At 45.8% G+C, this 14,254-nt stretch overlaps 1 protein-coding gene across 2 annotated transcripts in view; it reads right to left on the bottom strand.

The window, feature by feature from the left end:
- Positions 1 to 11,605, bottom strand: part of LOC122932123 (retinol dehydrogenase 7-like) — a 37,896-nt gene extending 26,291 nt beyond the window's left edge. Inside the window, exon 1 of one of the 2 annotated variants that reach the window (XM_044286366.1) lies at positions 11,586 to 11,605. The gene's annotated coding sequence lies outside the window, so the exon portion shown is untranslated. Of the gene's footprint in view, positions 1 to 8,562; positions 8,618 to 11,585 lie in introns of those variants that run through there. The other variant, XM_044286365.1, reaches the window with a different exon arrangement.
- Positions 11,606 to 14,254: the final 2,649 nt, after the last annotated feature.

Here is a 14,254-nt window from a genome sequence, read left to right as displayed (position 1 = left end):
TAAAAAGGTAGGAGGAGTGGGTTGGGGACAACATAACACAAAGGCTGGGGGCATGGAGGATTAACGCTAGAGAAATGCAAACAGATAGAAGTATGCTCCATCCACTTCAATGCTACACTCTGCAACAGTTCTATAACCTTGATGATCTAGAGTGTTTTAGGAGATTAACTACCCATGTCTGCCAGGAATGTTAAGGGTGGATTTCATGTGACTTAACTTTATGACATGGACACATCCGCTGCAAAATATGCATGTCTTACATGCAGGTTTGCCACAAAATTGCTATTAAAGAGCTAAAGCCTGATAATCAGCTTGTGTTATGGTGTTGCATATCACCTGATGAACAAGCAAAACAAGGTACGTTATGTATTATAATGTTATGCCGTGTACACCAGCATGCAGAGGTATGCTTGGCAGGGACAGTTTAACCACCCTGTACCTCCTTTCTTGGTAGGAATGGGCTAGTCCTGCTTCTTGCCAGGAGGGAAAGTTGTAATCTACAGTTGGGTCCATATATATTTGGACACTGACACAAATTTTGTTTTTATTACCTGTTTACTAAAACATATTCAAGTTATAATTATATAATGGACATGGACATAATGTCCAGACTTTTAGCTTTCATTTGAGGGTATCCATATAAACATTGGATGAAGGGTTTAGGAGTTTCAGCTCCTTAACATGTGGCACCCTGTTTTTAAAGGGACCAAAAGTAATTTGACTCAAAGGCTGTTTCACGGGCAGGTGTGGTCAACTCCTTAATTATTTCATTCTCAGTTAAGCACATAAAAGGCCTGGAGTTGATTTGAGGTATGGTGCTTGCATTTTGAAGATCATGCTGAGAAGTAAACATGCGGTCAAAGGAGCTCTCCATGCAGGTGAAACAAGCCATCCTTTTATCTGCAAAAACAGAAAAAACCCATCCGAGAAATTTCTACACTATTAGGAGTGGCAAAATCACAGTTTGGTACATCCTGGGAAAGAAAGAAAGCACTGGTGACCTCAACAATGCAAAATGACCTGGACACCCACGGAAGACAACAGTGGTGGATGACAGAATAATTACCATGGTGAAGAGAGACCCCTTCACAACAGCCAACCAAGTGAACAACACTCTCCAGGATATAGGCATATCAATATCCAAATCTACCATAAAGAGAAGAATGCAAGAAAGTAAATGCAGAGGCTTCACTGCACGGTGCAAGCCACTCATAAGCCTCAAGAATAAGGCTAGATTGGACTTTACTAAAAAAAATCTTAAAAAACCAGCACACTTCTGGAAGAACATTCTTTGGACAGATGAAACCAAGATCAACCTCTACCAGAGTGATGGAAAGAAAAAAAAGTATGGCGAAGGCATATTACAGCTCATGATCCAAAGCTTACCACATCCACTAACGACTACATGATGTTGGGGTACTTTCACACTAGCGGGTTTTTCTTCCGGTATTGAGTTCTGTCACAGGAGCTCCATACCGGAATTTTTTTTATCAGTTTTATCCTAATGCATTCCAAATGGAGAGCAATCCGTTCAGTATGCATCAGTTCAGTCCCTCTTATGTTTTTTGCTGCAGTTTTACCTTTCTCCATAATAAGAATCAAAAATTAAAAAAAACATCATATGCATCACTGTGTCAAAAAACACCATACGACTAACGACTGCATGATGTTGGTGAAATGGATGAAAAATCTGAATGGCCGATTCCAAATTTTTCTTATCATTTCACCTCCCCAATAAAATTGAATAAAAGGTGATCAAAAAGTCATACACACTCCAATTGGTATCAATAAGAATACAGATCATCCCACAAAAAAGCGCCCTCCCACAGCTCCATAGACATAACTATAAAAAAGTTAGGTGGGTCAGAATATGGCAAAGAGAAGAAAATTGTTTTTTTTTTACAAAGTTTTTATTTTCTATTAATAAAGCACAAGAAATACTATATAAATGTGGTATCAATGTAATCATACTAACAAAGAGAATGATGGCAACAGGTCAGTTTTACCTCATAGGGAACGTCGTAAAAACAAAACCCATTAAAAAAAACAAAAAAAACTGAATGGTGTTGTTTCCAATTCCACACCATTTGGAATTTTTTCAAGCTTCCCACTACATTATATGTAATAGTAAATGGTGCTATTAGAAAGTACAACTTGCCTTGTAAAAGACAAGCCGTCATACAGCTATGTGAATCGAAAAATAAAAGTGGCTCTGGGAAGACAGGAAGTAAAAAACATGTAAAAAAGCAAAACCACCTGATGCTGAAGGTCTTTGACAACTTTTTTACCTACTGCAATCAGTGGCAGGTGAGCTCGGACAGCCAAGAGCTCATAAATATCAGGACTCATTGGATGTCCTAGAGCTTTTCAATACAAAATTTGAGCAAAGCAGCTCAGGCAATTAAAGTAAGTCACCCAGCGTTTTTGCTAAGGGGATCTGTCACTAGTTTATGCTGCCATTAGTTAGGACAGCATTAAATAGGTGACAGATAGGGATGAGCGAATCGACTTCGGATGTTAAACTTCATTTCAACACTGTACGGAGCTCCGTACAGTATTAAAATGTATTGGGTCCGATGAGCCAAAGTTATTACTTCGCGATGTTTCGAGAGACTTCACATAACTTCAGAAATTGATTTCTACTATAAAAAAAACATTTCCCAAACTCGCCGGAGTTGCTCCTTAGGCTACTTTCACATTAGCGGCAGACTTCTCAGGCAGACTCTCGGCATGTTGGCCGTGCTGCCGGAGTGAATGGGTCGGAGCGGACTTCTGGCGGCATGCGTTCACTAGAAGTGACACGGATCCGGCAGGCTGTTCACCTGCTGGAATAGCCTGCCGGAGAAGACTGACGCTAATGTGAAAGTAGCCTTAGGCCCCTTACAGACGAGCGTGTGCGGATTAGGTCCGGATGCGTTGCGAATGCATTCAGTGAAAAATGTGTGATTTCGCAAACAAAGTCATTCAGTTTTGTCTGCGATCGCGTTCAGTTGTTATCACGCTGGTGCAATGCGATTTAATGCGTTTTGCACGTTCGTGATAAAAAACTGAAGGTATACAAACAACATCTCTTAGCAACCATCCATGAAAAACGCATCGTATCCGCACTTGCTTGCGGATGCAATTTTCACGCAGCTCCATTCACTTCTGCTTCAAAATCGTAGAATATAGAACATGCTGCTATTTTCATACAACGCACAAGTGATGCATGAAAACCAACGCACATGTACACAGCCCCATTGAAATGAATGGGACCGGATTCAGTGCGGGCGCAACGAGTTCGCATCACGCATTGCACCCGCGTGGAATACTCATTTGTGTGAAAGGGGTCTTAGGCCCCTTTGAACGCATTGCACCCGCACTGAATCCGGACCCATTCATTTCTATGGGGCTGTGCACATGAGCAGCGATTTTCACGCATCACTTATGCGTTGCGTGAAAATCGCAGCATGTTCTATATTCACGTAACGCAGGCCCGATAGAAGTGAATGGGGGTTGCGTGAAAATCGCAAGCATCCGCAATCAAGTGCGGATGCGGTGTGATTTTCACAGTCTATTGACAGTCTATTCGCTCATCTCTAACTATTACTATGGGGAGGTACTATCTGTATGGCACTAATATTTTTTCATGATGGCATTTGGGGGAATTGGGGAGCACAGCAAACTGCAGTATAAGGCCTCATGCACACCGTTGTGTGCATCCGTGGCCGTTGTGCCGTTTTCCGTTTTTTTTCGCTGACCCATTGACTTTCAATGGGTCCGTGGAAAAATCGGAAAATGCACCGTTTTGCAGCCGAGGCCGTGATCCGTGTATCCTGTCCGTCAAAAAAATATGACCTGTCCTATTTTTTTGACGGACAACGGTTCACGGACCCATTCAAGTCAATGGGTCCGCGAAAGAACACGGATGCACACAAGATTGGCATCCGTGTCCGTGATCCGTGGCCGTAGGTTGCTTTCATACAGACGGATCCGAAGATCCGTCTGCATAAAAGCTTTTTCTGATCTAAGTTTTCACTTCGTGAAAACTCATTTCCGACAGTATATTCTAACACAGAAGCGTTCCCATGGTGATGGGGATGCTTCTAGTTAGAATATACTGAAAAACTGTGTACAAGACTGCCCCCTGCTGCCTGGCAGCACCCGATCTCTTACAGGGGGATATGATAGCACAATTAACCCCTTCAGGTGCGGCACCTAAAGGGGTTAATTGTACTATCATATTCCCCTGTAAGAGATCAGGGCTGCCAGGCAGCAGGGGGCAGACCCCCCCCTCCCCAGTTTGAATATTGTTGGTGGCACAGTGTGCGCCCACCATCGCCCCCCCCCCTCCCTCCCTCTATTGTAATAAATCATTGGTGGCACAGTGTGCGCCCACCATCGCCCCCCCCCTTCCTCCCTCTATAGTTAAAAATCGTTGGTGGCACAGTGTGCGCCCACCATCGGCCCCCCCCTCTCTCTATAGTAGTAACAACCATTGGTGGCAGTGTGCGGCCTCCCATTCCCCCCCCCCCCCCATCATTGGTGGCAGCGGAGTTCCGATCGGAGTTCCAGTTTAATCGCTGGGGCTCCGATCTGTAACCATGGCAACCAGGAAGCTACTGCAGCCCTGGTTGCCATGGTTACTTAGCAATAGTACAACAGTAAAAGATTCATACTTACCTGCTTGCTGCTGCGATGTCTGTGACCGGCCGGGAGCTCCTCCTACTGGTAAGTGACAGTTCTTTAGCAATGCGCCGCACAGACCTTTCACTTACCAGTAGGTGGAGCTCCCGGCCGGTCACAGACATCGCAGCAGCAAGCAGGTAATTATGAATCTTCTACAATTGTACTATTGCTAAGTAACCATGGCAACCAGGGATGCAGTAGCTTCCTGGTTGCCATGGTTACCGATCGGAGCCCCAGCGATTAAACTGGGACTCCGATCGGAACTCCGCTGCCACCAATGATGGGGGGGGGGAAATGGGAGGCTGCACACTGCCACCAATGGTTGTTACTACTATAGAGAGAGGGGGGGGTCGATGGTGGGCGCACACTGTGCCACCAACGATTTATTACAATAGAGGGAGGGAGGGGGGGGGGCGATGTGGGGCGCACACTGTGCCACCAACGATTTATAACAATAGAGGGAGGAAGGGGGGGGGCCCGATGGTGGGCGCACACTGTGCCATCAACGATATTCAAACTGGGGGGGGGGGGGGGGGTCTGCCCCCTGCTGCCTGGCAGCCCTGATCTCTTACAGGGGGATATGATAGTACAATTAACCCCTTCAGGTGCGGCACCTGAGGAGTTAATTGTGCTGATCACGGCCCCCTGTAAGAGATCGGGTGCTGCCAGGCAGCAGGGGGCACTCATGTACACAGTTTTTCAGTATATTCTAACCTGAAGCGTCCCCATCACCATGGGAACGCCTCTGTGTTAGAATATACTGTCGGAAATGAGTTTCACGATGTAGCTCATATCCGACAGTATATTCTAACGTAGAGGCGTTCCCATGGTGATGGGAACGCTTCAAGTTATGTTCGGGTGTCCGCCTGGCCGTGCGGAGACAAGCCGATCCGTCCAGACTTATAATGTAAGTCAATGGGGACGGATCCGTTTGAAGATGACACACTGGCTCAATTTTCAAACGGATCCGTCCCCCATTGACTTTTAATGTAAAGTCTGGACGGATCCGTCTGAGGCCACTTTCACACTTAGTAATGTTTTAACAATATAATGCAGACGGATCCGCTCTGAACGGAGCCACCGTCTGCATTATGAACACAAGTGTGAAAGTAAAGGGACTCCTGACTTTACATTGAAAGTCAATGGGGACGGATCCGTTTGCAATTGCACCATATTGTGTCAACGTCAAACGAATCCGTCCCCATTGACTTGCATTGTAATTCAGGACGGATCCGTTTGGCTCTGCACGGCCAGGCGGACGCCAAAACGACTTTTTTTTTCATGTCCGTGGATCCTCCAAAAATCAAGGAAGACCCACGGACGAAAAAACGGTCACGGATCACGGACCCACGGACCCCGTTTTTGCGGACCGTGAAAAAAAACTGTTATGTGCATGAGGCCTAAGACTGTTGGGACTCAAGGATGGAGAGAATGATACAAAAGTGAGTAACTTAAGATGTCTGTGTCACACTCTGCAGAGACGAGGCAGCTGAAAGAAGGGTGGAATTGGAATTTTTATGTCTAAATAGTGTAAAAATAAATGTAAACAAATTTTTTTTTTATTATTTTTTTTTACATCACCATATTCTGACCCCATAAATTTATACCTATGTCTACTGAGCGGTTTAGGGGCTCATTTTTTGCGGGACAATCCATAGTTTTTATTGATACCATCTTGGAGTGTGCGTGACTTTTTGATCACATTTTTTTTTAGGGTAAAAGAAGCAATGAAAAAAATGGTATTGGAAAAATGTTTCTATATTTTATTAGTATGGGCGTTTTCGGCCGTGGTAATACCCATGATGTTTATATTTATTGTTATTTAGGTATTTATTTTTTAATTATACGGAAAGGGGGGGTGATTTAATCTTTTATATTTTTTTATATATTTTTTACATTTTTGGGATGATTTTGAAGCTCATATAAGCGCCTATAAATTAGTTTTTTTAATTTCTAATTTTGTACAGAAAAGTGCTAATTTCTTATCCTGGCCTGCCATCTGGTGGCCAAAATAAGAATTGCATCTTGAACACTATCGGCCTCGTCAGCGAGGCTCATAGAATTCTGCGCAACTACCGAAGCAACCGCATAGCATCCGGACTTAATCCTGAACCATTCATTTTAATAAGCGTACATGATATACGTTTTTCAAGCATCATTTCTGTGTTCAGGAAAAATTACAGCATCTTCTATATTCTACGTTTTTCACTCAGCTCTGGTTCCATAGTACTGAATGGGGCTTGAGTGAAAAACGCATTGGATCCAGATGCAATGCATTTTTCACTGATTGATATACATTGCTATTCTTCAAGTTTTTTTTTCACGTGCATGAAAAACGCATCCAAAACTGATTGCACCCATGCGGGAAAAACTGAAACACTGAATGCAATCGCAGAGAATACTGACTGAACTTGTGTGCAAGATCATCAGTTTTTTCTGAACAGACCTCGAGAGAATCCATAACGTTAGTGTGAAAGAGGCCTTACGGTGCATGCACATGACCGTGTGGCCACTATCTGCAGACACATTTAGGCCCCATGCACACGGCCGTGTTTCACAGCCGTGTGCGGGCCGTGGAACCGCGGCCTGGATCCCTCCTGAGAGCAGGAGCGCACGGCGTCACTGGTTGCTATGACGCCGTGCGCTCCCTGCTGCCGGCGCAGTACAGTAATACACTGGTATAGATCATACCAGTGTATTACTGTACTGTGCCGGCAGCAGGGAGCACACGGCGTCATAGCAACCAGTGACGCCGTGCGCTCCTGCTCTCAGGAGGGATCCAGGCCGCGGTTCCACGGCCCGCACACGGCTGTGAAACACGGCCGTGTGCATGGGGCCTTACTTGAATGGGGTCCACACCGCAGAAAAGTAGTGCACGCACTCTGTAATGCTTCTGTGGGGTTCCGTGCCTCTGTTCTGCACCGCACCTTCCAGACCCATTCAAGTGAATGGGTCTGCATCCGTGATGCGGTGCACAAACAGCTCGTGCCCATATATTTGCAGTCCGCAGCACGGGCAAGGCCTTAATGTGATTGGTGGATCCTGTCTTATCGGTCATTCTAATCATGCCTGTAATGATATCACCTCTGTATAGATAAGCAGATAACTGATCTGTACCGACAGAAGAAGTGGTGCCTATTGTTAGGCTTAGTGGCCAGTGCAAAAACTGCAGGATTTAATTTTTTTTGTTTTAGTATAGATATTGACATGGTAAATTAAAAATAACAAAAAATGCTTTTAACAAAATGTTCAAAATAAAAACATGATTTAAACATTAGGTCATTTTTGGATGGCACATTCCCTTTAAAACAAGACCAAAATAACGGAACGGAAATAAGGACATTAGGAAACGGAACGTACACTGAGTAACTTCTGGTTTTATTGCGGACCCATTGAAGTGAATGGTTCCGCATATGGTCCGCAAAAAGAAAATGGAATGGACATGGAAAGAAAATACGTTCGTGTGCATGAGCCCTTATAATTAACGGGACCGAACGGCAATCATGTCGTTTCCGGGAATGCTGGATCCAGAGAGACCCAGCTGGTCTGTTCCCTGTAACACTGCAGGCTGTAAGGCTAGTGTGAAATAAAGAAGTAGCCCTTCACAGGCGTCTCTTCTGCAGCCACCCAGACCCCAAACAGTAAAAGTTCAAAGCAGTATTGTCCCTTCCTGCTTGCACAAACACTGTTCAGGATGATTGAGTTGGGGGAGGGGGAGAGAACTGTAGGAAACGCCACACTGCATGCAACAAATTGGACATACATTACAATCCATCCTAGTGGGAGAATTGGTGAGGGCTAATTGAAACTGCAATGTTGGATGATTGATTGGGCTAGTACAATCATAAAAGGGGGTTATCCAATGTCCGGGCCCCTCGTATACAATATACCTACCTGCTCCCCAGCACCAGCGTCCCTCCAGATTCCTGTATGGACGCTAGGGAGGCTCGTCCCCGTCACAGCCTGCTATTGGCTGCTCCCCCTGTCGCCGGATGTTTTCATCCGAGCTATTAGGAGATGCAGCCGCGGAGGGATCCAGAGTAATGCGGGTGTCGGGGAGCAGGTGATGTATACGAGGGGCCCAGGAATTGGGGAGGGGGGGTTGGGTCATGATAGAGGTTGGAACAAGGGCTCATGCACACGACCGTATGTATTTTGCGGCCCATGTGCATTCCGTATTTTGCGGAACGGAAGAGCTGGCCCCTAATAGAACAGTCGTATCCTTGTCCGTAATGCTGACAATAATAGGACATGTTTTATTTCTTTGCGGAACGGACATACGGAAATGGAATGCACACGGAGTAACTTCTGTTTTGTTTTTTTTTTTGTTTTTTTGCAGACCCATTGAAATTAATGGTTCTGCATAGGGCCCGAAAAAAAAATAATGGAACGTACACGGAAAGAAAATACGTTTGTCTGCATGAGCACTTAACAACAGAATCTGGGAAAAGCTACTGTCTGTCAGCCATTTTAATAGGACAAAAGTGGATAATAAATCAAAATAAAAAAACAACTTTAGATAGGACTACAATATAGTGAACAATTTTCTCAAATCAGACATGCTGTCTTCGAGGATGATAACTGTCAAATCCACGTAGGGGTAGATTTATCAAACTGGTGTGAAGCAAAACTGGTTTAGTTGCCCATAGCAACCAATCAGACTCAGTCTTTCATTTTCCAAAGGAGCTGTGAAAAATGAAAGGTGGAATCTGATTGGTTGCTATGGGCAACTAAGCCAGTTCTACCTCACACCAGTTTGATAAATGACCCCAGTGTATCTACACAAGGGCTCGCTGAAGCCAGTAAACTATCTGCAATTGTGTACACACAAAAGAAAACTAACTCAGCACAACTACATTACGAGGGTTTTGTTGATGTGATTTCTGAAAAGTTTGTCGTGTGCTTTATTTTGTTCTACAGAATTGGGCCTCATGCACAGGACCGTGCCGTTTTTTGTGGTCCGCAAAAAAACGGAAGCTGCCCGTGTGCCTTCAGCAATTTGCGGAACGGAACGGGCGGCCCATTGTAGAAATGCCCATTCTTGTCCGCAAAACGGACAAGAATAGGACAGGTTATATTTTTTTGGAGGGGCCACGGAACGGTGCAACAGATGTGGACAGCACACGGAGTGCTGTCCGCAACTTTTGCGGCCACATTGAAGTGAATGGGTCCGCACCCGAGCTCCAAAAAAATGCGGCTCGGATGCGGACCACAAAAACAATTGTGTGCATAAGGCCTTAGGCTACTTCCACACTAGCGTTTGGTGCGGATCCGTCATGGATCTGCACAGATGGATCTGTTCAGATAATACAACCATCTACATCTGTTTGTATTATATTTAACATAGCCAAGACGGATCCGTCTTGAACACCATTGAAAGTCAATGGAGGACGGATCCGTTTTCTATTGAGCCAGATTGTGTCATAGAAAATGGATCCGTCCCCATTGACTTACATTGTGTGTCAGAACGGATCAGTTTGGCTTGCAGGCAGCGTTTTGGTGTCCGCCTCCAAAGCGGAATGGATACGGAACGGAGGCAAACTGATGCATTCTGAGCGGATCCTTTTCCATTCAGAATGCATTAGGGCAAAACTGATCCGCTTTAGACCGGTTGTGAGAGCCCTGAACGGATCTCGCAAACGTAAAGCCAAAACGCCAGTGTGAAAGTAGCCTTACACAATTTATTAATTGCAACAGCAAACAGATTGTCTGCACGGTCAGCTGTACGGAAGGCCAACTGTGTCTTTCCAGTCTGGTATGGAGCACTTTCTTCTACAACAGAACATTCATGCCCAGGGCTGCCTCTCTGGCAGCAGTCCGCTACGAGAAAGGGTTAATGTCTGCTGGCAAGAGGCCTGCCACAAATGATAATGCAGTCAGAGCACGCCTCGGAAGTAGATCTTGATTTATGTGCCATTTTAAATGTAGACCTCACTTGTACTAGGAAACTGGTGTCTACACTTTATTTTAACGTATTTCGCATAAAGAAATGGTCGTTTTCACTGCTGGACTGTCATGTTGGGATTTTACCTGGGCCCTTACTGGGTTTATTTGTAGTTTAAATATTCCCAGCAGGAGAAATATGGAAAACCTTTCCTGTAGAATCTTCTCTTTCACAAAAGGATTTTTTTTTATCTGTATAAGGCCTCATGCACACGGCCTTGTACCGCGGCCGAAAGCGGTCCGTGGTAACACGCCTTGGATTCCTGTTGACAGCAGGAGCGCACGGCGTCATTGGTTGCTATGCCGCCGCTGCACTACAGTAATACACTATACGATAGCAACCAATGACGCCATGCGCTACTGCTCTCAACAGGAATCCAAGCAGTGTTACCACAGACCGCTCTCGGCCGCGGAACATGGCCGTGTGCATGAGGCCTAAGGGCTCATTCAGACAGCCGTAGTGTTTTGTAAAACACGGATACAGGCCGTGTGCATTCCGCAATTTGCAGATCGCAAATGGCCACAACCATTATAGAAAATGACTATTCTTGTGAGAATAGGACATGCGGTATTCTTTCCGCAGAGCCGCGGAACGGAACCACGGATGCGGGCAGCACACCGTGTGCTGTCCGCATCTTTTGCAGCCCCATTTAATCGAATGCGGCCGTCTGAATGGGCTCTAAGGGTGCTCTCACATGTTGCAGAATTTTTCCGCTGCGAAATCTGCCACATACATACATCGCCTAGGTTAGCCACTACCGGCATCTGTAATGTTAAATCCGCAGCGGAACAGAACGCAGATAATGTTTTATTGCAGATTTCCTGTAGATGAATTCATTTCAATGGAGATGTAATCTGCACAGAAATCAGCAACATAATTCACAAACTAACTACTCATCCAATTCAACAAAACCTGCAGCGTAATCTGTAACATAAACCTACAATGTGTAAAAAAAATGATAACGGCTCCTTACCTTACAAGCTTCCTTCTTCACCCAAAACCTCTGCAATCTGAGACTTCAACTTACTGCCTAGAAGTAACATGAGATGGGCAAATCCTCCGCCCCCTTCTTCTTTTCAAGGATTCCAATAGGACCCCATGGTTACTTGCTGCTCTCAGGGTACAACCTTCCTCTGGAATCTCTACAGCCGTTGTCTAATGACTAATCAATGAGTCCAGGAACACTATTTTACACTACTATTTACATTATTTAGGCACTGTTAGTACAGTATACATTTGCAAACACTTATTATGGGGCCCACAGGTTGGGGGGCCCTATCAGGAGCAAGAACATTATGTCTTTATGTGGGGGATAACAATATGTCAGCTTTTAATTTAAAAAATGACTTTCCAAGATTTTATAACTGATGAGATATCCTCAGGATAGGTCATCAGTATCTGACTGGTGGGTCCGACACCTGGGACGCCGGCCGATTAGCTGTTTGACAAGACACTGGTGTTCCTGTGAGCGCCGTGGCCTTCTCCATGCTCAACAAGCACAGCACCGTACATTGTATAGCGGCTGTGCTTGGTATCACGCACAACCCCATTCGCTTCTATGGGAATGAGCTGCGTCTAGGCCACGTGACACATGAACGTGTCATCACTGGCCTTGGAAAAAGCTGAGAGAAGGCCACGGCGCTACTGCGACCCCCACCAATCAGATACTGATGACCTATCCTGAGGATAGGTCATCAGTTATAAAGTCTCAGAAAACCCCTTTAATTTTTTCTACTTCTGCTGCTGCTTTAATTGTCTTACACTAGATAGTGGGGGCCTGCATCTTATTAAAATAAATAAAATAACAAACTATTACTATAACAGTATATCAAACAATAATCAAAAGGTATTACCCATGCCCAGGATGGCACCCGCCATGACTCGTGTTTCGGCGTGTCTTCGTCAGCATGCCATATTAAGTGACGCTGACCAGGGCACACCGAAGTGCGCGTCGGGGCAGTCACCATCCTGGCTGCATCAGATATTACGAGTAATACCCTTTGATTATTGTTTGATAAACTGTTATAGTGATATAGTGTCAGTGGCATAACTAGAAATTACTGGGTCCCATTTTTGAATGCCCCCCCCCCCCCCCCCTCACCAGCAACTTCTTCGCAACCCCCAACTCACGTACAACCCTTAGGCCCCCTGCACACGAACGTGTGCACCCCGCGGTCGTGCTGCTGGCCGCAATGCACGAACACAGTCCGTGGGGCATCCGCAGCACCCTCAATGGGTCCGCGATCTGGCCGTTCCGCAAAAAGATAGGACATGTTCTATATTTTTGCGGAACGGAAGTACAGGGCGAAACCCACTCCGTAGTGCTTCCGTAGGGTTCCGTTCCGTGTTTCTGTTACGCACTATTCCGCAACTCCAGATTTGAGGACCCATTCAAATGAATGGGTCTGCACCCGTGATGCCGAATGCCCACGGAACGGCACCCGTGTATTGCGGATCCACAAATGCGGTCTTCAATACGGCAATGGGCAGCACACGTTTGTGCGCAGGAGGCCTTACTCCTGTAACTCGTCAAGATTGAGCTCTCAGACAAGGCACGGCAGCTGCTCCGTCCGTTTCCTACAGTGTCACGGTATATAATCTCATTGTATAATACTGTTGAGGAGCCCCTGACATTAAAATCTTTTAAGTCTAAGGCTGGTTTCACACGGGCGTTGCGGATTGGGTCCGGACGCGTTCAGAGTGCGTTCAGTGAAACTCGCACTATTTTGCAAGCAAGTTCAGTCAGTTTTGGCTGCGATTGCGTTTAGTTGTTCAGTTTTTTCCGCGCGGGTGCAATGCGTTTTGATGCGCTTTTCACGCGCGTGATAAAAAACTGAAGGTTTACAAACAACGTCTCTTAGCAACCATCAGTGAAAAACGCATCGCACCCGCACTTGCTTGCGGATGCAATGCGTTTTTCACGCAGCCCCATTCACTTCTATGGGGCCAGAATATAGAACATGCTGCGATTTCAAAGCATTGCAGAAGTGATGCGTGAAAAAAAAACGCTCATGTACACAGCCCCATTGAAATGAATGGTGCCGGATTCAGTGCGGGTGCTATGCGTTCACGTCACGCATGGCACCCGCGCAGAAATCACGCTCGTGTGAAAGGGACCTTAGTCTCCTGAAGGGGCCCCTTGTGGGTCTGGGCCCCAAGGCAGCCTCTTCCCCTGCTTCTCCTATAGCTACGCCCCTGTATAGTGTTATAGTTTATTTGATGTATTGATACCCTCCACTGATTACAAGTATTTGCACTTTCCGCACTTATATTCTTTATTGGGCCTCATGCACACGACCGTTGTTTGGGTCCGCATCCGAGCCGCCGTTTTAGCGGCTCGGATGCGGACCAATTCATTTCAATGGGGCCGCAAAAGATGCGGACAGCACTCCGTGTGCTGTCCGCATCTGTGGCTCCGTTCTGCGGCCCAGCAAAAAAAATATAACATGTCCTATTCTTGTTCGCGATTTGCAGACAAGAATAGGTATTTATATTGCCGGCGCCCTTTCCGTTCCGCAAATTGCAGAAGGTAACACGGGCGCCTTCTGTTTTTTGCGAAACCGCGGTTTGCGGACCGCAAAAAATGGCACGGTTGTGTGCATGAGGCCTTATCCTGTTGATGGGATTATAGGCAGTGTTTTG

The sequence above is a fragment of the Bufo gargarizans genome, chromosome 3 (genome assembly GCF_014858855.1).
Source record: "Bufo gargarizans isolate SCDJY-AF-19 chromosome 3, ASM1485885v1, whole genome shotgun sequence".
NCBI lineage: Eukaryota > Metazoa > Chordata > Amphibia > Anura > Bufonidae > Bufo > Bufo gargarizans.
The sequence above is the reverse complement of the archived record's forward strand: the minus strand, read 5'-3'. Positions and strand labels throughout refer to the sequence as shown.